This window comes from Caretta caretta, chromosome 10, assembly GCF_965140235.1.
Source record: "Caretta caretta isolate rCarCar2 chromosome 10, rCarCar1.hap1, whole genome shotgun sequence".
Classification (NCBI taxonomy): Eukaryota; Metazoa; Chordata; order Testudines; family Cheloniidae; genus Caretta; species Caretta caretta.
In genome coordinates, this window is record NC_134215.1 from 39,252,975 (window position 1) to 39,278,330 (window position 25,356).

Consider the following 25,356-nt stretch of genomic DNA (forward strand, 5'->3'; position numbering starts at 1 on the left):
TAGTGGATGGAGCAAGACCGTGTCTGGTGGTTGTGGTGGCAGTTCGGGATAGTGGTGAGCATAGATCCAGGAATCAGGCACCAGAATGAGGGTGAAGCCAGGATCGGGAGCAGACCAGGGAGGCAAAACCAGACTAGAGTGGACAGGAGTCAAGGCTATAATGAGGCTGGAACAAAGGAGCAGGGAAAGCACAGCTGTGGGCATGATATGCGTTAAGTGGCTGCTGTAGAGCTCAAATAACAGACTCTCCTGTCCATGCAGAAAGTATTGCAGTTTGGAGAAGGCTCATTGGACCCAGCTGAGCTTGCTGGGTTGCCTAGCAAGCAGTCAGAGAGCTAGCTGTGCTCCTGACATGGGTGAACTGCCTTTTCATCATATAGCTCTGCCAGTGGACCTCACTCCTGCCTTTCAGTCCCACTGCTATTCCAGTCCTGCCTCCAGCCCCATCCCTAGGTCTGCTGATCACCTCAGTCCTGACCTGCAGCTTCTGTTATTGGAACAGGGCCACATGGAGTGGGTGAGCAGTGGCTCAGGCTGCCCTGACCCTCCATAGCGGCTAGGTAGTGGATTCACTTCCACTTCTTGACCCGGGAGAAGGATCTGGCTCAGTCATGCTGGGAATTCCCAGCAGGCTGCTCAGTTACTCATGCTTTGTTTTGGTGAGCTACCTAAAGTCCAATGCTTGGGTTCTTTCCACCATTTGTGGAGCAGGCTTGCAAAGTGAGAGTTTTACATTGCCCCTGGCCTACTGGACAATGGACTAGAGTGAATTCCATAGCTCAGGGCCTTCCCCTTCCCACCCCAGAGTGTTCAATGCTGGCCTTCCTCAGCCGCAGCACTCCTATGGAAGGCAGCTATGTCTGAGGCCTGAAGAGCTGCAAGTAGAATAGCATGGCTCCACTCATGCAGACCCCTTTAAGAATATCACCCTTTACTGGGAGGGACAGGCATCCCTGGTGTGTGAGGTCTGCTCTCTTCTAGCGCAAAGCTTATACAGTCCAGGTCACCTGCTCTGTGCTCTCACCACCTACATTACCACATTCACAGACCTTAGTGAATGATAGGGAATTGGCTTAGTCGTGTACCACTGCTTTCTACTGGATGCAATCAGAACTGCTCAACTTTGTGTAATGAGCCCTTTATTGCCAACAATTAAAGGCAATCTCTTCTTCAAGGGCTTTTGGAGCAGGAGGGCCTGGGTTCTAACCACTTGGCTGCCTCAAAGCTCTAAGTGGCCACAGTTTCCAGTGTAGTGACACTGGCCACCAATTTATTACTCCCTCTTTCTACTAACCCTGATTAATTTTCTTTTCTTTTCTTAATGTGAATTCTAAGCACCATCAGCCTAGAGAGAGAGAGATTTGAGCTCTGCAGATTCACACAACCGAACTGAGAGTTAGCAACAGAGTTTGTCATCCAAATATTTATTTTTACCTGGTCTGACAAAAAAAACAAATGACCAAACACAAACCAAAACAAACAGCCTCCAAATGAACATCTTCTCCAATGGCGAATGGAGCTGCCTATTGATTTGCAGCAGGGCTAAAAATAACTTTAAACTCTTCATCCAGAGCTGTGAAAAATATTCTATTGCTAGGAGACCATGGTTACCGGGAGACAGACATTGCTAGGCTACACTGGTTGCCTTGGTGACAGCTGGGGGCCTGAGTCATCTGCAGTGCAGTCTATCTTTGGCAAAGGCTGGTCAAATAGTGATGGGGTTCCAGCTGACAGCTCAGCTCCATGTACTGTTGATATTTGTTTCTGGTTGAGAAGGGTGTGGGGGAGGGAGCTCCAGGGAGAGCGGGATTGTGCTTTTGAATAAGTACAAATAAATGGACCAAATAAAGCCGCTAAGGGGAGAAATGAAGCTGCTTTTGCTTTCAAATGCTCCAAGCATGCTTGTGACTGCTGGGATGAGAGTATTGCAAGGGTCAATTAAATGCCAGTAATTAAAAAGATGAACCTATAAAGTAGATTTGTGTCCTCCTCCTAGATCCAAGCACATTGATTGAGAGGAAGGGACCCACCCCTTCACTGACATGTTAAATCCTCTTCCTTTCCTCTCCTACTTTGGGATTACAGCTGTAGTAGATGTGGTACCTAGATAGACAGCTAGCCCTAGTGTCAGTATTACAGGACCCAATCAGGCTTTGGCCTACAGGCTCAGTTCTGCATAAGTCAATGGGATCATTACCACTGATTTTGGGTGAAGGATGAAGCCCTAAATGAGCTGCTGTGCTGCATTTGAAGCTGCGCAGGGGGGTTGAAATCTCCATTATGATGCATTAGCCCTATAAATGTCTTAATTTAGCAGTAGATAGAAATTACCCATGCTCACTCAGAACTTAGCAGGGCTCCCTCTTGAAGTGAACAATCCAGTCTCTGCCTCAGATTTCCTGGCCTTGCTCAGCAGATTTTCTAGGCTCTACACACCATGCCCCATCTCACTGGTGATGGTGCTAGGCCTTGGGAGGAAAGGGGGCTTTAAGGTAAAGTAAGGGGCTGGCAGATCAGGGTTTGAATCCTGGCACTATGTGACAAGCAGGTAAATCACTTCCCTTTCTGTGCCTCAGTTCCCCTATCTGCAAAGTAGTAATAATGCTATTGCACTATCTCAGAGGGGTTTGTAAAGGTGAGTTCAAAGGCACTAACCTGTGGCCTTTTTAATTTTGCTTCTTTATGATATATGAAGAAAGGGCCTTATTCTTCTTTCACTTACACCATATATATCTCCACCATGAGCTCAGACTCTGGACTTGTGGTGTCCCTGCAGCAGTGGAACATATTCTATCCTACAGCCCTTGCCATGTGGTCTCTTCTACAGTGCACTCCTATTGGCCAAGGCGAGGAGACTGGGCTGCAGGAAATCAGGGGTGGGATTTCCTGCTAGATCTCTAAACCAACAAAGACTATGGAGGGGTGTGGAGGCCAGCTCCTCCTCTCTGCCCATCAGTGCTCCAGGAGCTGGCCTTCACAGCACTGCTGTTGATCTGTGGAGTCAGAGGATGCCTCCTGCAGCACAGAAATCCCATCACTGCCTTGGAGCGCTATCCTGGAGCGAAGAGTACTGCCAACTGGTTCATCATTGCTGCTCTTGCTCCTCTGAGCTGCCTCAAGTGAGCAACAAAGGTAGTGGAGCCTGTTTATTTTGTGCTGCAAACCGCTAGGTGGTAGGACATTACTGGTGATCAGAACGGAAGAGGGACTATAGAAGAGCAAGATCTCAAAATACTCTTGGAGCCCAATCCAGCTCTCTTTTCATTGATTTCAGTGCAGGCTGGATGGGCCATTGCTAATCAGCAAACACAGTTATTATCAGCAGTTAAGGTAGAAATGCCTATAGCTGAGGTTGCCTGACTTTCCATTGTAAGACCCTGTTTTCATTTGCTTATCACTTTGCCAAACTAACTGTTCAGGATGAAATTTTCCGTTCCAGATATTGGCATTGGTCTGGAAAGTTTCAGCAAAAATGGTCTAGCCATTTCCAAGAACAAGATTAGGGAAAAACTGATTGTGATAACAAAGTTAACAAATTGTGAGAATTTTTTAAAGAAACTTTAGTGCTTCCATGCTGTGAAGCAAGGACTTGAAATCTCGTAGGAGGCTGCTTTTGGAAAAGGAGTTTGTGATCGTGTAATTAAAGACTATCATAATTCATATGGGCAAGGTGGGATGAATTAAAGTTGCACAAGCAACCTTAGTTCTGGTATTTCCTAACTTTTGAGGGCTTGACTTTGCAACCTTAATGTTCTTTTAATGCGGGGTGGGGGGAGAGAGAGAGAGAGTGTGTGTGTGTGTGGTAAATGGCTTTCTCTTTGATGGATTTGGAAGTTCACTCAAGTGTATGATTCCCCTCTTAAAGACTAGTAAATTTGCAAACTCTTCAGTCATCCTCATCTGATGATGATGAAACACCTTGTCCATAGCAGAGATTACATCATACTGACCTCATGCAAAGTGGTGCAGCTTGGAAGTACTCAGTGCATTACAGGGCCTTTGAGACCGTGATAGCATAAAACTGGCAGTGTCATTTTTTCATGCTCACTAGCTAAAGCAAAGGAAGAAAGGCTAATACCTTGGGATAACCAATGACATGAACCAGTCAAATGCACCATAAATGTTGTGTATTAACTATTTCCACTGCAGAAGCTGAGGGGAGAATAAATGGAGATGATGATAAATCCTGGGTTGTCCCAGGTTGGGAGAGATGATTGAGCTGATAGAATTAAATAGGGGTTATGAAAATCTGTAACTCTGTATGGCGTGGAAGAATTCATAGCCTCCTTCAGCCCCTTCCCTCCTTTCATCAGGAATATGGACGTGATTCTGATCACGACTGGGACAGATGCATCCTGACATTGGTCAGAGATTCAGAGGAAGTAGTTTTGCTTCCCTTATATGGGGACTGTTCAAGTTCAGAGAGCTTGAGGGCTGCACTGACTTGCACTTCTTGCTGCCATAAGACTGATGGGGCTTGCAAGAGCAGAGAATCTCCAGGGCACAGGGCTGCCCCTACCATGCCTCTCCCCTTTTCTAGCCAATTCCTAACACTCCGCCATCCTGGAGTGCTCCCTGCACCAGGGGCTCCTGAGGGGGTAGTATAAAGCTGGCTCAGGGATGGTGTCCCTAGCTTCTGTTTGTGAGAAGCTAGAAATGGGCAATGGGGGACGGATCACTTGATGATTAACTGTTCTATTCTTTCCCTCTGAAGCACCTGGCATTGGCCACTGTTGGAAGACTTTATCCTGGGCTAGATGGACCTTTGGTCTGACCCAGTATGGCCGTTCTTATGCAGGGCAATATTGAATCTGGCCCATTCACTTTCCTGTAGTTACTCCAGATTTACACTAGTGGGGGTGGAAGCAGAATCTGACCCCAGGGAGTGATTTCTCTTCTTTCCTCCTGCAAATTGTTGTTGGTGGTTGACATTTCATGCGTCTCTTGTTGTCGTCCAGAAGGGGGTGCTGTCTGGGCTGATGGGGAGCTTCAAGCAAGTTTCTAGGTCTGATTGCCTTCTATTCTCCCTTCTGCCCATTTGCACTCCTCACTGGCTTGGAAGAAACTTTGGGCCATAGGAAACACTGGGGCTCAAAGGATTAGAAAGAGTGAGGGGAATGAGTCTGGGTAAGTGATGTCCATTTCCAGGATGCAAAGGTGAATGCTCACAGGACAGCTGGGCCAAGCTGGCTGAGAAACGAATAGCAGCATTGATATATGTGAATGGAGGCTATCCAGAAGGATTAAGAAAGACAAGAACAAAAGCACTGTGCTGCTCGGAAGCATTTTAAAAACTATGGCTCCCAACATTGCAGAGAGTTTTGCATGGTCTCAAGGGTCTATGCACACAGAGCTCCTTATAGGATTGTAGCCTATGCAGAGGAATCACTTCATTTACCACTGAAATGCAGCCACCTCTAGTTTGGAGCGCAGCAGCTGTTCAGCAGCACACAGCAGCACTGCACAACAGTTGAAGGCAAGGAGTGAAGACTACTGCATTCAACTGAAACTTCAGGGTAGAATTTAGGGAGCAGAATGTAATTACCCTGATTTCAAATTGGCCAGGACACTGGACAGCATTTGAACAAAGTGCAGTGGAATCTGTAATAGTCACAGAGGGATGAGGAGCTCAAAAGAGGTGGCACCTCTAACTCTAGAGAGCTGCTTAGTGCCATGTCCTGGATACCTCAAGATTACTGCTTGCACAGCAGCAGGCTGCTTTCCCTGAGACTTGACCTTTGTGGCCATTAGAGAACTGTGCCTCCTACACCTTCACCTTTAAAAGATTGGTGTGTGTTGATTCTAACACTAATGATAAAGACTTTTTTCCAAAGGAGAGACAGATGATGTTCTTTGGAGCTAAGGGGTGAATCTTGTCCTTTGGAATCCAATGGGAGTTCTGCAGCTGGCATCATTTATACCAGGCTTTTTGCGCAGGGTGACTGAAATAGAGTTATTTCATGGAAAGGGGCTTTGCAATGATCTCTTATCCCTACCTCTTAGGATATTTTGACTGTGACTTTGTAAGTGCATTATTTATCACTGGATAATAGTGATACAGGTTGGAATGATTGGCAAAGTCTGCCCGCAGCTGCAATGGGGCCCTTATCCTGTTTTTGGTTCCATGTGTATGGACCCTTGCACCTCTGTGGGGCCCTGTTGACTTCACTGGGACACTGTCTGCATGAATCTGATTGTAGAATCGGGACTGTAGATGCTGTGCAAAGAAAGGGTCTGATTTTACCAACCGTGAGCAATCTCATTGGCTTCAGCACTGTGCTCACTAGTGTTTGTGGGACTGGACCCTAGAGCTGTGATGTACACACCTCTCACACCAGAGAATTAGACAGTAAGGACGAAATTCAGTGCTCAGCTGCACTGATGCAACTCTGCTGAGCCAGCTGATGATCTGATGAAGTGAGCTGTAGCTCACGAAAGCTCATGCTCAAATAAATTGGTTAGTCTCTAAGGTGCCACAAGTACTCCTTTTCTTTTTGCGAATACAGACTAACATGGCTGTTACTCTGAAACCTGCTGATCTCAGTGTTCTTTGTTTTTATATGGTGCTTGTACCTGACATCAGTGGAACTCTTCTAGATTTACACCTGCGTCACTGAGATTGGGTCCCGAGGATTCCCGAATGCTCGCACCAGAGTTCAGATATAGCACTAGCAGGTATTTCCTCTTGTTCTTAGTCATGTATATCGATAAAACAGGACCAAGTGGTTTCATAGCCCTAAGCTCTCTTGGTTAGGTGGGAGGTAATTTTCTGTGAATTGCCTGGTCACTCAGACCAGTGTTGCCATTTGCAATATGTGGGGGCCTTTTAGCTCTTCTCCAGTTCTTGACAGTTAATCTATTTACAGTCATGCTGGATTTCCGTTAGAACCTCTCGCGTGGCTCATTAACATTTCATAGCTCTTCCTTTTAATGGGGATGCATCACATATACTAAATATTGCTACAGTGGAATTGGTTGCATTTCAAATGGCCTATTCAATTGCCTATCGTGGGCCAGCTTGCAAAGCTGACCTGTTGCCACATGTCTGTTTCATCTGGCTCTGTGCCAACAGGCTGGAGCCTTCTCAGGTAGGGAAAGTTGGTTAAGGGAAGAAATCTGAGGCCTTAGGTAGCACGGGATCTGTGCTGCATGTATGTTCCCCTGATATAGATACATCCCTGCATCACAGTGACCAGTCATTATTTAATTACAGGCATTTCTGGGGCAGTCCTCACTGTAGTGTCTAAGCACCTCACAGGAATGAGTGACTGAATCTCCACAATGTCCCTGCCACATAGGGCAATATTATTCTCCCTTCCCTGTCCTTACAGCTGGGGAAGCTGAGGCACTAAGCAGTTAAACAACGTGTCCAAGCTCATAGCTTTTGCCAGAACTGTGACTAGAACCAGATCTCTTCAGTCTCAGGCTGCTGCCTTAATCACAAAAGCAAACCAATGTCCTCTCTTGCTGAGAGTAGACCCAAACTGCCTTTTGAGACTGCTTAAGGCCAATCAGCCAGAAGGGGACACTGTGGAGCAACGCAAGGCTGATCCTTGGATGAACTTCAGCTATTTTTCTTCTCAGTTCAGTCGGCTCTGAAAAGAAAGACAGAGGGTTTGGTTTTCCTCCTTGGCCTGCCCCATGAGTTGCTGAGTATTGCCTGAAGTGACATATGTGGGTGCTCAGCACCTCTCGAGCTGAACCAATAGTCACACGCCTGCAGCCAGATCAACGTTGGTGCAGCTGCACAAGTAGCAGAGAACAGAGGCCGGGACTTCACATCAACCATGCTGATTGGCAAGACATGGTGCTGTCTTTGGGCCATCAGAACTGCCCTACAGCCACCGTTAAGAATGATTTGCCCTTGCCATCCCATGTGGTTTCTTCGCCATCTCCCCAGCCTCGGGGTTTAACCTAGGACAGTGGTTTCCTTTGTGGGATTGTCAGTGAAGTGAGCAGTTTTGCAGCAATGATGCAGGGAGCATAAACAAGAGGCAAATCTACGCTCTACCAGGTGAGTAAAGCCTGAGTCGGGAAGCAGCAAAGTGGTGCTTCTGTAGTCCTGCTGCTTCATTGTGGTTCAGACTCTGGACATTGAGGGCTGTGTCTGTGTTTCAGGGCTGCATGCTATTTTCCCCTGGGGTGCTCCTCTGGAAATCCGTCGCACCTCCCCTATTGTATTTCCCTTTGAGGAAGATTTAGATCAGACCCTTTAACCAGATCACTGCTGAGCAGAGAAAGACATGTTCTTTCCTGCCACAGGCTCTGTGTGTTACCAGGACAGTGTCCCTACCCCAGCCCCAAAACTGGCATGCCAGGACCAGGAACTGAGTTTGGCTCTCCCACTTTGCTGCTGAAGTATGACCACTAGGCTGACCATGTGTCTCTGTGTGCCTGTGGGCTGAATCCTGCAGACACTGACTTGCGTGCATAGCCTAACATGTGGGAGTTGGCGCTACATGCAGGAGGAAAGGTTTGCAGGATTGGGATCTGCTTTCCTTATGGGTCTATGTTAACGTGTTTGTGTTTGGGTGTTCCTGTACATTTGTGTATGTACAAAAAGTGCTGGTTCTGAATGGTGCAGAAATCTGGCAGGAGCAGCTGTTCCCAGGAGACTGCAGCCAAGATGATAGAAATCTCTGCAGGTGAGTTAACCTAGTGAGCTCTCCATCAGACAAGAGGCTGGAAACTGCCAACACCAGTTGCTTTTATTATGATTAGTGTAATGTAGCACCTATAGGCCGCAACCAAGATCAGGACTCCATTGTGCTAGGCACTGTACAGACACACCTAGTAAGAGAGAGTCCCTGCCCCAAACAACTGACAGCCTAAATAGAAAAAACAGACAAAGCGTGGGAGGGGAAATTGAGGCACAAGCAGGTGAAATGATTTGCCCAAGGTCACCAGCAAGTCAGTGGCACATCTGAATTACTCTGCAGCTTGTGGGAGTTCATGGCTACCATCCTGAACTTTGCTTCATCCTCAGGCCTGAAACCTGAACCCCAGGTAGCCTGATCCTTATCCGAACAGCAACTCCAAAGCTCCTCTTCAGTGGGTGAAGGGGCATTTGTCTGCCTGTATCATAAACCTTGTTTGCCTCAGTTGTGGTGTCGTGCATGCTTCTGTGTATGGGTGTGGTCTCTGAGCCAGTCCCCCCAGTCGGTGAACACTGGCATAATCCCATTGGCTTCAATGGAGAGACTTCAGTTTATACTACCTCAGGATCTGGCCCATTTATTTCAATGTAGCTACGCTGATTTACACCAGCTGAGGATCTGGCCTCCTCTCTGGATTTGCCCAGGCAATTGTGTTTGTATGATCTGAATGTGGAACTCATTCATGATGCAGGGACAGAACACGAACAATCAGCACAATGGGCCAAATGCATCCTGACCCTAGTGTATCTGGGATGAGCTTGGCCCACTGTGACCACACTTCCCGCTGGAGCAGAATCTGTGGAGCCCTGGGAGCTTGCCGTGCCTATCTCCAGGGAGCCTCCCAAGCCTGCAAGGGCCCATTGCATTGGAAAGTATGGTACCAGGGAAACCAGATCATCTTCAAGTAAAGCACAGTAGGGAGAGAGGGGGACAGAAGCAGGAAATGGAGAGGCTGTGGGGACTCTATAGACAGAGAGAGCAAGGGGGGGGGGGGAGGTTGTGTGTGTGTGTGTGAGAGAGAGAGACAGAGAAAGGGATGTTTCTATTTTAAGACATGTGGCCTGTTCTCCACCCCTCCCCCCCACAACACATTACATGCTTGCCAGATTGAGAAACCTGACCTGCCTTTTAAATAATCAAGAAGGGAGCAAGGAAGCCAGGACTCTGCAGGGCTGGGGAAGGTGGGTGAGGCAGGTTTCAGTGGCAGTTGGGGTAGGGAACCTTTAACGAGTGTGTCTGGCTTGAGAGTAAGGGGGGGTTGCCCCCATGCTTGCTGACTGTTCCCTTCCCTTTAGTAGGGACACTAGTTGAGTTCAGTGGCACATGTGCCCAAGGAAACTGGTGGGGTGAGGGAGTGGGCATGCTCCATTTGTTAAGGGACAGCTAGTGGGGTTCAGAGCTCCAGCTCTGGCCTTGCTAACTCTGAGTCTGGGGAAGTTTGCTGTCCCTTGGGCAACAGATCAGGAGAGATGTCCATGCAGGCCCCCAGCCTATGGGCACAGACGACCACTGGAGCATGTGGGAGTGAGGGCATTTGCTTCCTTTCCCAGTGCCCGGGGTAGGAATTCAGCTGGTTCCCCCATCTCCCTGAATTCAAAGCTCATCCGTAGCTGGACCCGGATTGCCCGGAAAGCTAGCTAGCAGGTGTGTTAGCCTGATGTTCATACCCACTGGCGGCGTGGCAGGAATGTGGATCAAGGGTGAAAGGCACAGCTGAGCATGTCATGCCAATGACAACCCGGAAGGACTCATCAGGAGCAGCAATATTTCATACATTTCATGTGAGTCACAATAGCTCAGCTACTTGCCACTAACCCCGCTGTGTACGGGAGCTCATGACAAGCTTCCTGTTTCATTACCCAGGGAAGGGTTACATTGGTGCCCCAAAAGGAGAGAGGGGAGCACCACGTGCTTTGTGTCCAAAACCAAATATTCACAGTTAAAATATCTATCACATTTCTATTCTGCCTATCGCCTTAGTATTCTCCTATCTAGCTGTTTTGTCTTTTTGCAAATGCAAGTCCATATGATTGACCTCAAGAGGGCAATAAGAAAAGTGGGGGGAAGCCAATAAGAATCCTAATCCTGGATGTTTCCCACAGTGAATGGTTGTAATCTCTGAGTATCCTAGCCAGGAGTTGGGGAGACTAGCCAGCCTGCAGTCATGCATTAATGATAATAATGGCTGTGTCTCTTTAACTGGGTTTGGTCTACGACAGTGTGTGTGTGTGTGTGTGCGCACGCATGCCAGCGTGTGCGTGTGAGACAGCTTGCATCTTTCAGATCGTGCTCTCTGGATACCAGCTCCGGGTTTGCTGGGGAGGAGGGGAAGTGTATTTCAGTCCCCTGAGATTGCTGTCTGTCTGTCTTGCTTTTTTTTTTTGGTGGGACAAATTCTCTCCCACCCTTATTTTGCAAAACATCAGAGTCGTGGATTTTTCTCTGAAAGACTTGATCTAACGATGCAGTGTGGGAGAATCTAGCTCCCTGGTCCTGTGTCTGACTGCGGCTGGGGGCTGGTGTAGATCAGAGTGGGTGATTTGTTCTGTTTCTTCTCCGGATGCTGTTCTGTACATGAAAGGAGGAGCAGCTCCCGAGGAGGCATGGCATGAGCTGGAAGCAGTCGCTGGAGGTAAGGGCTGTATCTTGCTGCAGATCCTTTGACTCACAAAGCCCCCTATGTCAGTTTGTATTGATGTCCCTAGGAAAACATCCCACCCAGAGGGATGCGGCTCAGTGCTACAATGAGAACCAGGGAAGGTACAAGGACTGTAATTATAGCCCTCCTTGATGATCATTGCATCATAGAGCTTGGGTTATATAATGGCAGGCAAGCATCACCTTTCTAGTAGAACTAGGCTCCATTCATTTCCATCCAATACAATGCTCTTTGCTCTGCCCCGTGCTGCTTCTCTGACTGGCTGGGAGAAATGCTTTGGTGTCAGCCTCTTTTTTTCTCTGCATTGAATAGAAATGGTGGAAACTGAATTCCCAGATGCCAGTGGTGTGTGGTTGATTTATTTATTTATTTATTTGCTCCATAGACCTGAGGCCGATGCTGTGATTCCTGTGATTGGCAATGTGCTGAATGCTTTGCTTTTTCAGCCCCCCGAAAGCATTTGGGTTAGCATCCTTTGGGGTAGAGTAGCTAGCTGGGCCAGTGGCTCAGAGCATGCTAGTGGGAGACCCAGTTTTCCCAGCTGAGGGGATTTCCCTTGCTCCCCAGCCTTGTTCAGGATCATTGTCCATTGTGCTGTTCCCTTCGGCTATGCTCTGGCTCTGAGTTGATGTGGCAATCGCTCAAGCCAGTGAACCAGAGAGAGTGGCGGAGAATCAACCTCCTGGCTGGCTGTTATGGACCCCACTACCTCACTGTTCTCTCTGGTCTCAGGGAGGAGGAGCTGGAGGTGTGATGGCTGAAGATAAATCTGGGCCCAGAGGAAAGGCTGGGGCATTGCTGCAGGCTTTAGGCTGGAGGCTGGCTGACTTGTGTGACTCCTGTTGGTGGAGTGGGCTGTCAGGCCATAGAAATCTTGGGAAGTCTGTGTCTGTGCAGCTGGCCCACTGAAGCACTAGAAAGTTTTGTTTGTGGGGAGGGGGCTCTGGAACAAACTCTGCGGAGGACTGTAAGAGCAGAAAGATTGCTCAGGGACTCAGCCCCCAGCCTAGCTGTAGCACACTGAGTCAGAGGCTTGCCAACTGGCAGCATGGGAAGATGGAACCTTTTCCTCCTCTACTGGCAGCTGCATCAGGAGCTGTTGTGCCACTGGCCTGGCATAACTTTTCACATTGAAATGGTGGCAGAGAGAGAGAGAGAGAAAGACATAAGAACAGCCATATTGGATCAGACCAAAGGTCCATCTAGCCCAGTATCCTGTCTTCCGAAAGTGGCCAATGCCAGGTGATTCAGAGGGAATGAACAGAACAGGTAATCATCAAGTGATCCATCCTCTGTCGTCCATTCCCAGTGTCTGGCCAGGGACACCAAGAGAGGCCAGGGACACCATCCTGGCTCATAGCCATTGATGGACCTATCCTCCATGAATTTATCTGGTTCTTTTTTTAATCCTGTTTTAGTCTTAGCCTTCACAAAATCCTCTGACAAAGAGTTCCACAGGTTGACCTTCATCCCCATGGCTCAAAGCCTGAGCCAGCCTTTCTTGCTAATTCATCTCTGGACCCTTCCTGTGAGTGCAGCTGGTTACTGCAGATTCATTCCATTCAAAGTGCTGGTGTTAATCCCCACAGGGGGTCCCAGTGGCTTGGCCTTCCCACCCAGCTCCCCCATCCTCCCCCCTGTTGGAGAGCACATTGCTTTAGATGCACAATTGCAGATTAGCTGTAGGATAACTCCGCTCTCAGTAACATCTGGGCGAGCCCAGTCAAACCCATGTAGTTGTAATGGGTGTAACTAAGAACAGGCCACTGTGTATGGAGGGGTGTAGTGCGGGGAGCAGAGGTGATTGATAAAGCAGCGGCCTTTTCTGTAACCATCCTACTTCCATAGATCCAGGGCTGCTTGCATTCAGTCTCCGTGTCTGCTGTATCTCTTTGCTTGAAGCCATCATCCAGGAGGGTGACATCAGGGGCCCTTTCTTTTGCTCCTGACCTAAAGGGAAATCCACCTTCTGGGAGCTCAGGGCAAATGCTGAATAGAGCAGGAGCAGCTGAGGCGTGGAAGGGAAGGCAGGGGGAAGGTAAAAGAGAGGGAAAGACAGAGGGAGGGTGACAGGAAGAGAGAGATAATTCTGCTCTCTGGGATGATGTTCACATTCTGCTCTCTGGGGACCTTCTGGTATGAGAAGGTCCCCAGCTGCCCTGGGTCCATGGTGTTTTCAGCCCTGTCATGCCCAGCTCTGCTGTCCCCACTGGAGCCCAGCCCTGGACAGCAAAGATGCAAACCCATTGAAAGGGTCAAGGCTGGAGAAGGAGGCAGGAGACCTGCAGGCACATTGAAAGTGATGTCAGCAGGATGATGGGCAGTGTCAGCAGTGCCATTATAGGGGCATAGGAAAGTCCCTAAGGAAAATCAAACAGGGTATGCTGGGAGGTCAGGCAAAACAGCAACATTCTGTTAGGCCCAGGACTGGCTTGTGGGGTTGGGCGTGTCTGTCTCAAGCAGGAGCACCAAGACATTTATTCTTCAGCTTGTGCCTCTGATTCCCCTACTCCCTGTATATACATGATGTAATTGCAAGTTACTCCACTTGGCTCTGAGGCTAGAGGCAGGAACATTTGGATGTGTTGGGCTTGTCTTCACTGCAACTTGAGTTATAACTCAAGTGTTGCCCCTACCTCCAGTCCTGTCCACACACTAAACCCCTTCACTCAAGTGTGATGATGGCTGGCCCATTGGGAGATGTAGCTAAAGCTCATCAGCAGCTAACACGACCACTTTGCAATGTGGCTGCAGGCTAGCGCCACTTGAGTGACCTCCAGTGCCTTCCCACTAGCTCCGGGTTTGCTGCTCCCCTCCATGTGCCCAAAGTGGACACGATTCCACAGAGCAAAGAACTAGGAGGCATGCCCCTGAAGTCTTAGCACCACACATGTGTGAGTGCAGGGCCAGAGTGGAGAGTTCCACTTCTCTCCCATAGCTGGCTATGCTTGGAGAAGTAGAAAGAGCCAGGGTTGGGGCAGTTGACTGAGAATAGTGCTGGGGGCCAAGAATTCCTGAGTTTGAGTTCCAGGCCAGCCAATTATTTGGTGTGGGACATCGGGCAAGTCACTTCATCATAATAATAATAATACCCTCCCATCTCTAGTGTCTTCCCCCAGAGGATCTCAGAGCACTTTACAAGCAGCAGCGAATCTACCTTCCTGTGATGCTGGTGAGTGCCACTGAGAAGGGAGGTGACTTGGCCCAGGCCACCAACGACAGAGTCAGGAACTCAGATCCCCAGATCATTTCTTCTGCGCTTTAGCAGATTCCGCACTGCGGAATTGGGGTGACGCTAGCTCCTTTCTGCCATGGGTGAGGATCAATCAGTTCATGCTTGTATAACCTGAGAGCCAAGTACTATTATTAATTGGCTCTAATTGTTATCAGCAACATCCTGGGTCATCGTCCCTCCACCCCCACCATGGGCGCACAGCTGTGCAACTTTCTGGTGAAATGTGTATGCAGGTGACTTAGTGTCTCCCAGACACACACACACACACCATCCACACCCCCAGCCCCCGGGGGCACAGTTCATCTACCCAGCAAGGAGTGGAGTGAGCCTGAGGGCTTCTCAAATCAACAGGCAGCTCCAGCAGAGACATCCCAGGGGCACTCAAACACCCACATTCTCTGTTGCACTTGGAGCCTGCCAATGCAAAGCCAGTGATGTTGGGGACCTGCTGCACTCAGAGAGGGTGGCATTGAGAGGTGGAGCCTGCTGGACCCCAGTGCTGGCATCCAAATCCCACGGATGTTTTCCCCTGCTGTGTAGATTCTGGGTTATGAATCCTGGTATTCTAATCCTCACCTTTTGCGGGCCCTGCGCTAGCAGATCCCATGCTTTCAATCTCTACACTGGTGATTTGCATTGTGCTCAAGGCTGGGCAGTTGAGGTTGGGCTGTTGAGTTGCCCAGGGCTTACATGCAGGAACGAGGTGGTGTGTTGGAGAGGATGAGGCAGTATTCCTTTTGGAATCCATGTAGACTCTGCCAAGGCACTGCTGGGGCAGGAGGAAATCTTAGGAGCTGCAGCAGGGCACTTTCTGCTAGTGGTAGCAGACACTGACTGGAGGCTGCTTTGAGAAATCAGCTGATGCTCTTGTCATAGCTCAGGCTGCTGGCATTCTAGCTGCTACTGCAAGGCAATGGTGCTGCGGTGGGGAAGCTCTCGCTACATCCCAGGACAGGACACTGCTGTGTGGAATCTCCTGCTGCTGGCTTCCCAGCTGGGCAAACAACGAGCTCTGCTATGTGACACTCGGAAGGACTAGCCAAGCTCCCATTCTCGGACTGTTGGTGTAAATCTTTGCTCACTGTCAAGGAGGGTGAGGGACGTTGCTTTATAGTGGGTGGGAATTTTGTTAGCATCCATTTTTCATTATTTTCCTTCTCAGCTGTCCTCTGACAGCTGGTTCCTTGTTAGTTTGATTGGGCCTAAATTTACCCCAACAGTAACTGAAGTCAGAGGAGTTACACCAGGGATGAATTTGGCCTCCTATCTCGAGATCATCTGTGCTTCAGCATCTTGGCCCTCTCGTCTCTGACTATAATCCCTGCCGTCTGACTGAGTCGTGGGAAACAATGCATCTTAGTGGGCTTCTGTGCCAGGAGAAGGAAAGGGTCTGTGTGAGGGACAGGATGGACAGGCTGATTCTGCACGGTGATGGTAAATATGGGGCTAGAAGGGCCAGTCCTTCTGTGAGACAGAGAGCTGATGTTCACATAGGGGGAAGCAAGCCCTCGGTGCCTCAATTTCCCCATCAGTAGAATTGGGACAATAATATTTATCTAGCTCCACAGGGGTTCTGGAACAGGTAACAAATTAATCTTGGCAAAGTACTGCCATCACACCTAGAGGGTCCCATCCACCAGTGACCTGCTGACACATCTGCAATAGAAGTGCATTTTCCTACACTACTCTGAAATGTGTCACCTGTCTGAAATCACTCACTGCAGACTATCTAGAAATGTCAGCAGTATGACAGCTGTGCTCTCCCTGTTATATTTTATGAACACTGCTGACTTGCTAGAGTACCTGTGGGTGGGCCCCAGCCTGCTGACTTCAGTGCTGGAATCTGTAGCACTGCTGGACTTCTGAATGACTCCAGTGAAGAGGTAAACTAGCTTTTTCTCTGGAGATCCACAGCAGATTGGAACTGTTTGAGATATTTGAAGTGGAGGTATGAGAAGGACACAGTTCAGAAATGCTGGTAGCATTCTGTCCTTTCCACCCCCACTTGGGGGAGAGTGACCATTTTGGGAGCTTGAAATTGGATTTAATTTCCAAATGCAGGGCCAGAACCCCAGCTGCTGTAAATCAGTGTAGCTCCATTGACTTCACACACACTGACTTCAGTGGAGCTACTCCTCTTTACATCAGCTGAGGATCTGGCCTAGAATGTTGTTTCGTCTGTCAAATACAAACACATGGATTCATTGCAGGTTTTCTCATGAGTTCAGGGCTCCTGGAACTGCTCTCTCTCTCCCTCTCTGTAGTAGGAAAAAAGCATTGGCTTTGATTTAAAAAGGCCAGGGAAGAAGGATGATTTTGTGGGGATAGGAGTCATTAATTCTATTCCTGGTTCTGGTATGGATTCCCTGCTCGGTCACTTAATTGATTTGTGCCTTGGTTTTCCCATCTGTAGTATGGGAATAATCCTGCTTCCCCATCTCACAAGAGTGTTGCATATCTTTGTTGATTAGTGCCTGGAAAAGTGTGTCGAGCTCCACTAGAGGCAGGTGCTGTGTATGTGCAAAGTAGTATTATAAAAGGCACATATAAATTATTGCATGGAATCCACAAGGAGACAGAGAGGTAGGTTATACTTTGGTCCAATCAACCTTGTCAGTGTCCCTTTAAGACGTCTGATAGACTAACAAGCCATTTGCTTACCTTATCCAAAGAAGTAATAGTAGAGGAAAAGGCTGGTGCTGCAGCACCTAGAGGAATCTCTGAGGAGGGGAAAGCCATGGGCATGTGAGTCCACAAGGTATGAGGCAGTGGAGGATCAGGCTATGAAGAAGCAGCGATTCCTATTAATTTCTGGAAGTTTTATTTACCTCTCTGTGGTTTGGATATTTTGCTGAGCTGAACCAAATCAAGCCACATGGAGAAGCATATTGCAAGTCTTCAAAGCAGGCAGCCACAAGCAGACTCCGTCCTTTGATCAGAAGACCAGCTTGCTCCTGCCTATGGTAATGGACCTTTTTGGTTCTAGTGCTGGCTGTGGATTTATTTATTCCTCCCCCAAACCCCCGGTGGGAGAAGAAATTGTCTGGTCTCCATGGGAAGTGAATGCAGCAGCCCCTGTTCTGCAAGTAGGCTCCAAGGAACTGGGAAATGTAGAATGTGCTATTTCCAAGGTGCCAGGCAGTTCCTCAGTGATGGGCACAGTAGAAAATGGACTGGTTGGTTGGAAGGTAGGTAGGTAGATAGACAGGAAGCAGCTGAGAAGAGGGCTGGATCTGTATGTAGTGCTGTCTGGCTAGGTTAGACTGTCAGTCTGATCAGTTAGCAGTGGGGTGACTCTTTGCAGGTTCTCTTAAAGCCTTTTTAGTCATGTGACTTTTATGGCTGTCTGTGAGGAGGGCCAGAAGCAAAGAAGTACTCATTCATGTAAATAATGACGGGGACAGAGAATTTTCCCCAACCCCCATGTGTGCATGCACCTTCCTCCCACTGCATGTATGCACACACACACAGTGCCCATACCCGCTGCATGCATATGTATATATATACACATCCATCCCTACACCTTATGCATGCATCCACCTGCATGCAAACACATAGAAACCACACCCCATCCCATCTCGCTCCTCCCCATGTACACACACCTTCCATGGTGCAGAAACCCTTCCACAGTCTGTGCATACACCTCCACACACATAGACATGCCACCCCATACCTCTGTGTGTGTGTGTATATACACACACACACACACTAGAGATGGAGTATACCGGCTGAGTTCAGATCTGGATCTCCATTTACACAGTGGTTAGGGTTCTGAGTTCACTGACAGACAGACTGAAAACCAGGCAGGCAGATCAGGAGAGAGAATGAAGGACCAAGTGAACAACGCACAGGGAGGCAAGTGGAGTGAGGGTGGAGATGGGATAAGAGGATTTTTGGGGCTAATTTCAGACCCTGTGGGAGTGGGTATGACTCCACTGAAGTCAGTATCATTCCACACACAGACACCAGGTCTACATTAGAGGTAGCGGCATTGTTCACTGCAAGTACATTATCTGTCAAACATCACCTTTTTTTCCCCTGGGTCTTTGCAAATCATCACCCAGATTTTGTTCTTCATTCTTCAATAGCATTTGCTGACCAGTTTGATGGATGATTTCTGAGCCTACAAAACTGTTTGCTACTCTCATTGTGCTGTTAGGTCATGTGGTATCACCTCTGCTACCCGACTGGACATGTGGAATCTTTTTAAATAGGAGAGTGAAGGATATGAATGATGACTAATGGATAGCGATTAACTAATAGCAGATACTCTTGTTTGCTCATGTATACCCCTGACCCATGTGAATCCCTTTGCTCATATGAGCCATCCCTCAAGAGGCAAGCTAGCCAGAATCCAGCTGGGCAGATCTACATGAACTTGACTAGTGTTTCTGCAGCACCCCACCAGCAATGGCCAGCCTGATCTAATTGCTGGAAATTTCTCTCTTGATGCTCTGTCCTTTCATAACAACCCCTATGGAAAGGGCTCCCAGGGCAGACCTGGGAAGCTGAGTTTTGACTTTACCACTGGGCTGCAGATTAAACCCTTGCTAGTTCCTGGTGTTGCCAGTCTCTCCTGGAGCCCTGGGGATTTCCAGAGGATTCTCCTCCACCATGGAGGAGTACATTAGCTGTTCTCCAGAAGGGAAGAGGATGGACTGAGAAGATCTGGGTGGCAGTCAGGTGAAACTATAAAAAAATCATCCCCACAAGTACAGATTGGGGAGAAGAAAGGGACAGTTGAATGAATGGACCACTGGGCTTCTTCCTGGAGAGAAGGGGACTGTTTGGAATTACCGCCACTGGAGCACATGGGAATCATCTGCCTGTGCCAAATTCTCTGCTGGTGCAAATGGGTGAAGTTCCAGAGCTATGGATGTTTACACCAGCGGAGAATTTACCCCTCCCCTGATTCAAACCAATAGGCAAAACCCTTGCTAGGTGGGTTTTTTAAACTGGAAAGAGAAGGTACTAGGGAAAGTCTTGAAAGGGGTATTACACCAGTCATGGGAACAGAAAGGATGGGACAAAATGGTTTATGGGCAGAAGGTAAAGGGAAGGAACTGGACAATCAATGTAGTCTAGCTCTTGAAGGTAGGATATCACATGATCAGAAGTTTCCTCATCGCAAAGCAGGAATCATGGCAAACTTGCAGGGTGAGCTAGAGGGTTTTAGTTAATATGGAAGATCACAGCCTGAATGCAAGTGTGACTGGCTGGCTGGCTCAGTGGTTACAGAGGCAGGGCTGGCTGGTTAATGTGGATGGATATAATGATAGTGCATTTACAGATCCAAAGGATCCGAGAGTGAGAGACACTATACATGAAGCTCATTTCTTCCACCAGCAATGTGCGGCCCATCTGCAATGAAGCACAATTGTTTAACAGCACATGGCAATCCTGTACAACAGTTTAGGACAGGAAGTGAAGTGGGGTTCCTTATTGAGTTGAAACTAAAGAGGGAGATTTTGTAGCCTGGACCTCAGTTTTCTATGCAAAGGACTGTACTGCTGTCAGCACAGTGCCCCAGCATCATGCTGACATCACCCTTGTTATGCCTATTTTACTGATAGGTAAACAGAGGCACTAAGTTGGTAAATGACTTGTGCTGGGTCACCCAGTGAGTCAGTTACTTACAGCCTAGGATTTCTGAGTCCCACTTCCTTGATCTAGCTACTAGACCATGCTACCTCACACTGTAAGCTTAAGACAGACAACAGGGTAAGACTGTGGGGAACAAGAAAAAAGGATTATCTTTTTAAAAGACTCCCCTCAAATGAGCCATTTGATCCAGTTCGTCTGAGCATTGGGCGAGTGATTTGTGCATAAGGGTGGAGGAGGAATTGCCTTATTTCCAAGGCATGGATTGAGTTTGGAAGATTTGATTTTCTGGTCAGCCAAATTTCTGTAACTAGTTGTATGAGCTACCAGACATTTTCTGGCAACCACGCTTTGTCTGGGAATTGTCTACTTTTTAATATCCAGCACTCTGAGTCTTGTCAGCTGCCTCTACTACAGTTGCTGTGCCGTTCCCATGGTGGTCTGCAGGGTGCGAAGTACAATGCAGGCTAAATCATCCCCAGTGCAACAATCGGCGTGAATCTAGAGCTCTCCAGGCAGCTGGTTAGCAGATGGCTTTACAGCAGTGGATGCTGAGCCCCAGTACCAGAATAGAGACCCCTGAACTCATAGGACGTTCCACTCTGGATTTGGCAGTTTGCTATTATTTGTACAATAGAACCAGCCTAGACCTTTGTATCCAGAATGCTCTGGAACGCTGGGAAGAAGGATCAGATTCAGACCTGATTCTGGTTTCAAACTTGGCATCTCAGCTCCACCTTCCACTGAAAATATTGGGTATGTTAAACACTTGGGCCCAGATCCTCAGCTGGTGTAAAATCAGTACAGTGGCACTAAAGTCAATGGAACTATGTGATTAGCACCAGCAGAGGAGCTAGCCCTTTGCAAGTCTTTGATATTGTGATTCTTACTACGTTTTTGACAGGGTTATTATGCTAGTGGGTGGGGGAGAAATTGTACACATGATGTGCCTTGATTTTAGGAAGGTTTGACAGAGTCCCACATGACATTCTCATAAACAAACTAGGGAAATGTGGGCTAGATTAAATTACTGTAAGGTGGGTGCACAACTAGTTGGAAGACCATACTCAAACAGTAATTATCAATGGTTTGCTCTCAAACTGGGGGGTGTATCTAGTGGGGTCCCACACAGGTCAGTCCTGGATCTGGTACTATTCAATATTTTCATAAATGGCTTGGATAATGGAGTGGAGAGTATGCTTATAAAATTTCCAGATGACACCAGGCTGGGAGAGGTTGCAAGCACTTTGGAGGACAGGATTAGAATTCAAAATGACACTTGAAGAATTGGCCTGAAATCAACAAGATGAAATTCAGTAAAGACAAGTGCAAAGTACTGTACTTCGGATGGAAAAATCAAATGCACAAATACAAAAATGGGGAATAACTGGCTAGGTGATAGTACTTCTGAAAAGGGTTTGGGAGTTATAGTGGATCACAAATTGAATATGTGTCAACAGTGTGATGCAGTTATGAAAAAGGCTAATATTCTGAGGGGTATTAACAAGAGTGTCGTATGCAAATCACAGAAGATAATTGTTCTGCTCTATTCAGTCCTAGTGAGGCCTCAGTTGGAATAATGTGTCCAGTTTTTGGTACCGTATTTTAGGAAAGATGTGAACAGATTGGAAAGAGAGTCCAGAGGCGAGCAACAAAAATGATAAAAGCTTTAGAAAACCTGGTCTGAGGAAAGGTTAACGAAACTGGGCATGTTTAGTCTTGAGAAAAGACGACTGAGGTGGGAGCTGATAACAGTTTTCAGATATGTTCAGGGCTGTTATAAAGAGGACTTTGTGACCTGTTGTTCTTCTTGGGCACTGGAGGTAGGACAAGAAGTAATCAGCTTAATCTGTAGCAAGGGAGATTTAGGTTAGATATTAGGAAAATATTTCTAACTCTAAGGGTAGTTAAGCTCTGGACTAGGCTTCCAAGGGAGGTTGTGGAATCCCAATCATTAGAAGTATTTAAGAACAGGCTGGTTAAACAGCTGTCAGGGATGGTCCAGTTTACTTGGTCTTGCCTCAGCTCAGAACCTGGACTAGACGACCTCTCAAGGTCTCTTCCAACCCTACATTTCTATGATCTTTCTCTCCTGTACACTAGATTTACATCCATGTTGCCCACTGACTTCAGTAGAGTCACTGCTGATATACATGGCTATAAGTCAGATCAGAAAGAAACGCAAGCTTTCTGCTGAGCTAGTTTAAACAGATCCTGTACAATCCATACAAACACATGTCCACCAATCAGGCTGTCTGTTATGGGTAGCAGATTGTGAGAATACTACTCGAATACCTAAAAACATGACATGTTAAATGACTTCTTCATTCATATTTAAGGAGAGGAATGATTGCCATCTCTGGATGTGCATCACTTTGCAGGTAAGCTAGTTAACAAGAGGGGGTCATGATATAGTCTGTCAGAAATTCTGTTTTTGTTCTGTGTTTGTACAGCACCTAACACAAAAACAAAGAGGAATCCGGTGGCACCTTAAAGACTAACCGATTTATTTGAGCATAAGCTTCCATGGGTAAAAAATCCACTTCTTCAGATGCATGGAGTGAAAATTACAGATACAGGCATAAATATATATTGGCACATGAAGAGAAGGGAGTTACCTTACAAATAAAGAACCAATGCTGAAGGCCAATTTAGTCAGGGTGGATGTTGTCCACTCCCAATAATTGATGAGGAGGTGTCAATACCAAGAGAGGGAAAATTGCTCTTGTAGTGAGCCAGCCACTCCCAGTCCCTATTCAAGCCCAAATTGATGGTGCTAAGTTGGCAAATGAATTGTAGCTCAGTAGTTTCTCTATGAAGTCTGTTTTTGAAGGGGCTTTTTTTGTTGAAGAATGGCTACTTTTATATCTGTTACTGAGTGTCCAGGGAGATTTAAGTGTTCTCCTCCTGGCATTTGTATGTTACCATTCCTGATGTCTGATTTGTGTCCATTTATCCTTTTTATGTAGAGACTGTCCAGTTTGGCCAAAGTACATGGCAGAGGGGCATTGCTGGCACATGATGGCATATATCACATTGGTAGATGTGCAGGTGAATGAGCCTCTGATGGTGTGGCTGATGCGGTTGGGTCCTATGATGGTGTCGCTAGAGTAGATATGGGGACAGAGAAGGCAACGGGGTTTGTTGCAAGGATAGGTTCCTGGGTTAGTGTTTCTGTGGTGTGGTGTGGTGTGTTGTTGCTGGTGAGTATTTGCTTCAGGTTTGGGGGCTGTCTGTAAGCGAGGATTGGCGTGCCTCCCAAGGCCTGTGAGAGTGGGGGATCATTTTCCAGGATAGGTTGTAGATCGTTGGTGATGAACTGGAGAGGTTTTAGCTGGGGGCTGTACATGATGGCCAGTGGTGTTCTGTTAATTTCCTTTTTGGGCCTGTCCTGTAGTAAGTGACTTCTGGGTACCCATCTTGCTCTGTCAATCTGTTTCCTCTCTTCCCCAGGTGGATATTGTAGTTTTAAGAATGCTTGATAGAGATCTTGTAGGTGTTAGTCTCTGCCTGAGGGATTGGAGCAAATGTGGTTGTATCTCAAGGCTTGGCTATAGACAATGGATTGTGTGATGTGTCCTGGATGGAAGCTGGAGGCATGTAGGTAAGTGTAGCGGTCAGTAGGTTTCCAGTATAGGGTGGTGTTTATGTGACCATCACTTATTTGCACTGTAATGTCCAGGAAGTGGATCTCTTGTGTGGACTGGTCCAGACTGCAGTTGATGATGGGGTGGAAATTGTTGAAATCCAGGTGGAATTTTTCAAAGGCCTCCTTGCTGTTGGTCCATATGATGATGTCATCAATGTAACGTACGTAGAGAAGGGGCGCTAGGGAACGAGAGTTGAGGAAGAGTTGTTCTAAGTCAGCCATAAAAATGTTGGCATACTGTGGGGCTATGCGGGTACCCATAGCAGTGCTGCTGACTTGAAGGTATAAGTTGCCCCCAAATCTGAAATGGTTGTGGGTGAGGACAAAGTCACAAAGCTCAGCCACCAGGTGTGCCATGGCCTCATCAGGAATACTGTTCCTGACAGCTTGTAGTCCATCCTCATGTGGAATATTAGTGTAAAGAGCTTCTACATCCATGGTGGTCAGGATGATGTTTTCAGGAAGATCATCAATGCATTGTAGTTTCCTCAGAAAGTCAGTGGTGTCTCAAAGATAGCTAGGAGTGCTGGTAGCGTAGGATCTGAGGAGAGAGTCCAAATAGCCAGATAATCCTGCTACAAGAGTGCCAATGCCTGAGATGGAGTGTCCAGGATTTCCAGGTTTATGGATCTTGGGTAGCAGATAGAATACCCCTGGTCCGGGCTCTAGGGATGTGTCTGTGTAGATTTGTTCCTGTGCTATAGCAGGGAGTTTCTCAAGCAGGTGGTGTAGTTTCTTTTGGTACTCCCCAGTGGGATTGGAGGATACTGGCCTGTAGAATGTGGTGTTGGAGAGTTGTCTGGCAGCCTCCTGTTCATAATCTCACGTGTTCATGATGACTACAGCACCTCCTTTGTCAGCCCTTTTGATTATAAAGTCAGAGTTGTTTCTGAGGTTGTGGATGGTGTTGCATTCTGTAAAGCTGAGGTTATGGGGAAGCACTCTATGTAGAAGTCCAGTCTGTCTTTTTGACCATCAGGAGGAGTCCACGCAGAATTCTTCTTCTTGTAGTGTTGGTAGGAGGGTTCCTGTAGGTCAGTGCTTTGTTCAGTGGTGTGTTGAAAATATTCCTTGAGTCTCCAGTCAAAAGGTCTGACAAAGGAGGTGCTGTAGTCATCATGAACAGGTTGGATTATGAATAGGAGGCTGCCAGACAACTCTCCAACACCACAGTCTATAGGCCACTATCCTCTGATCCCACTGAGGAGTACTAAAAGAAACTACACCATCTGCTCAAGAAACTCCCTGCTACAGCACAGGAACAAATCTACACAGACAAATCTACCCCTAGAGCCCTGACCAGGGGTATTCTATCTGCTACCCAAGATCCATAAACCTGGGAAATCCTGGATACCCCATCATCTCAGGCATTGGCACTCTTACAGCAGGATTATCTGGCTATTTGGACTCTCTCGTCAGACCCTACACTATCAGCACTCCTAGTTATCTTCAAGACACCACTCACTTCCTGCGGAAACTACAATGCATTGATGATCTTCCTGAAAACATCATCCTGGTCACCATGGATGTAGAAACTCTTTACACCAATATTCCA

The 25,356-nt window shown here is 47.5% G+C and overlaps 1 protein-coding gene across 4 annotated transcripts in view; it reads left to right on the top strand.

Moving 5' to 3' along the window:
- The first annotated feature begins 10,903 nt into the window (after positions 1 to 10,903).
- FBXL16 (F-box and leucine rich repeat protein 16) overlaps positions 10,904 to 25,356 on the top strand; it is a 92,259-nt gene continuing 77,806 nt past the window's right edge. For all 4 annotated transcript variants that reach the window (XR_007358776.2, XR_012670184.1, XM_048866637.2 and 1 more), the window contains exon 1: positions 10,904 to 11,289. The gene's annotated coding sequence lies outside the window, so the exon portion shown is untranslated. The remainder of the gene's footprint in view (positions 11,290 to 25,356) is intronic.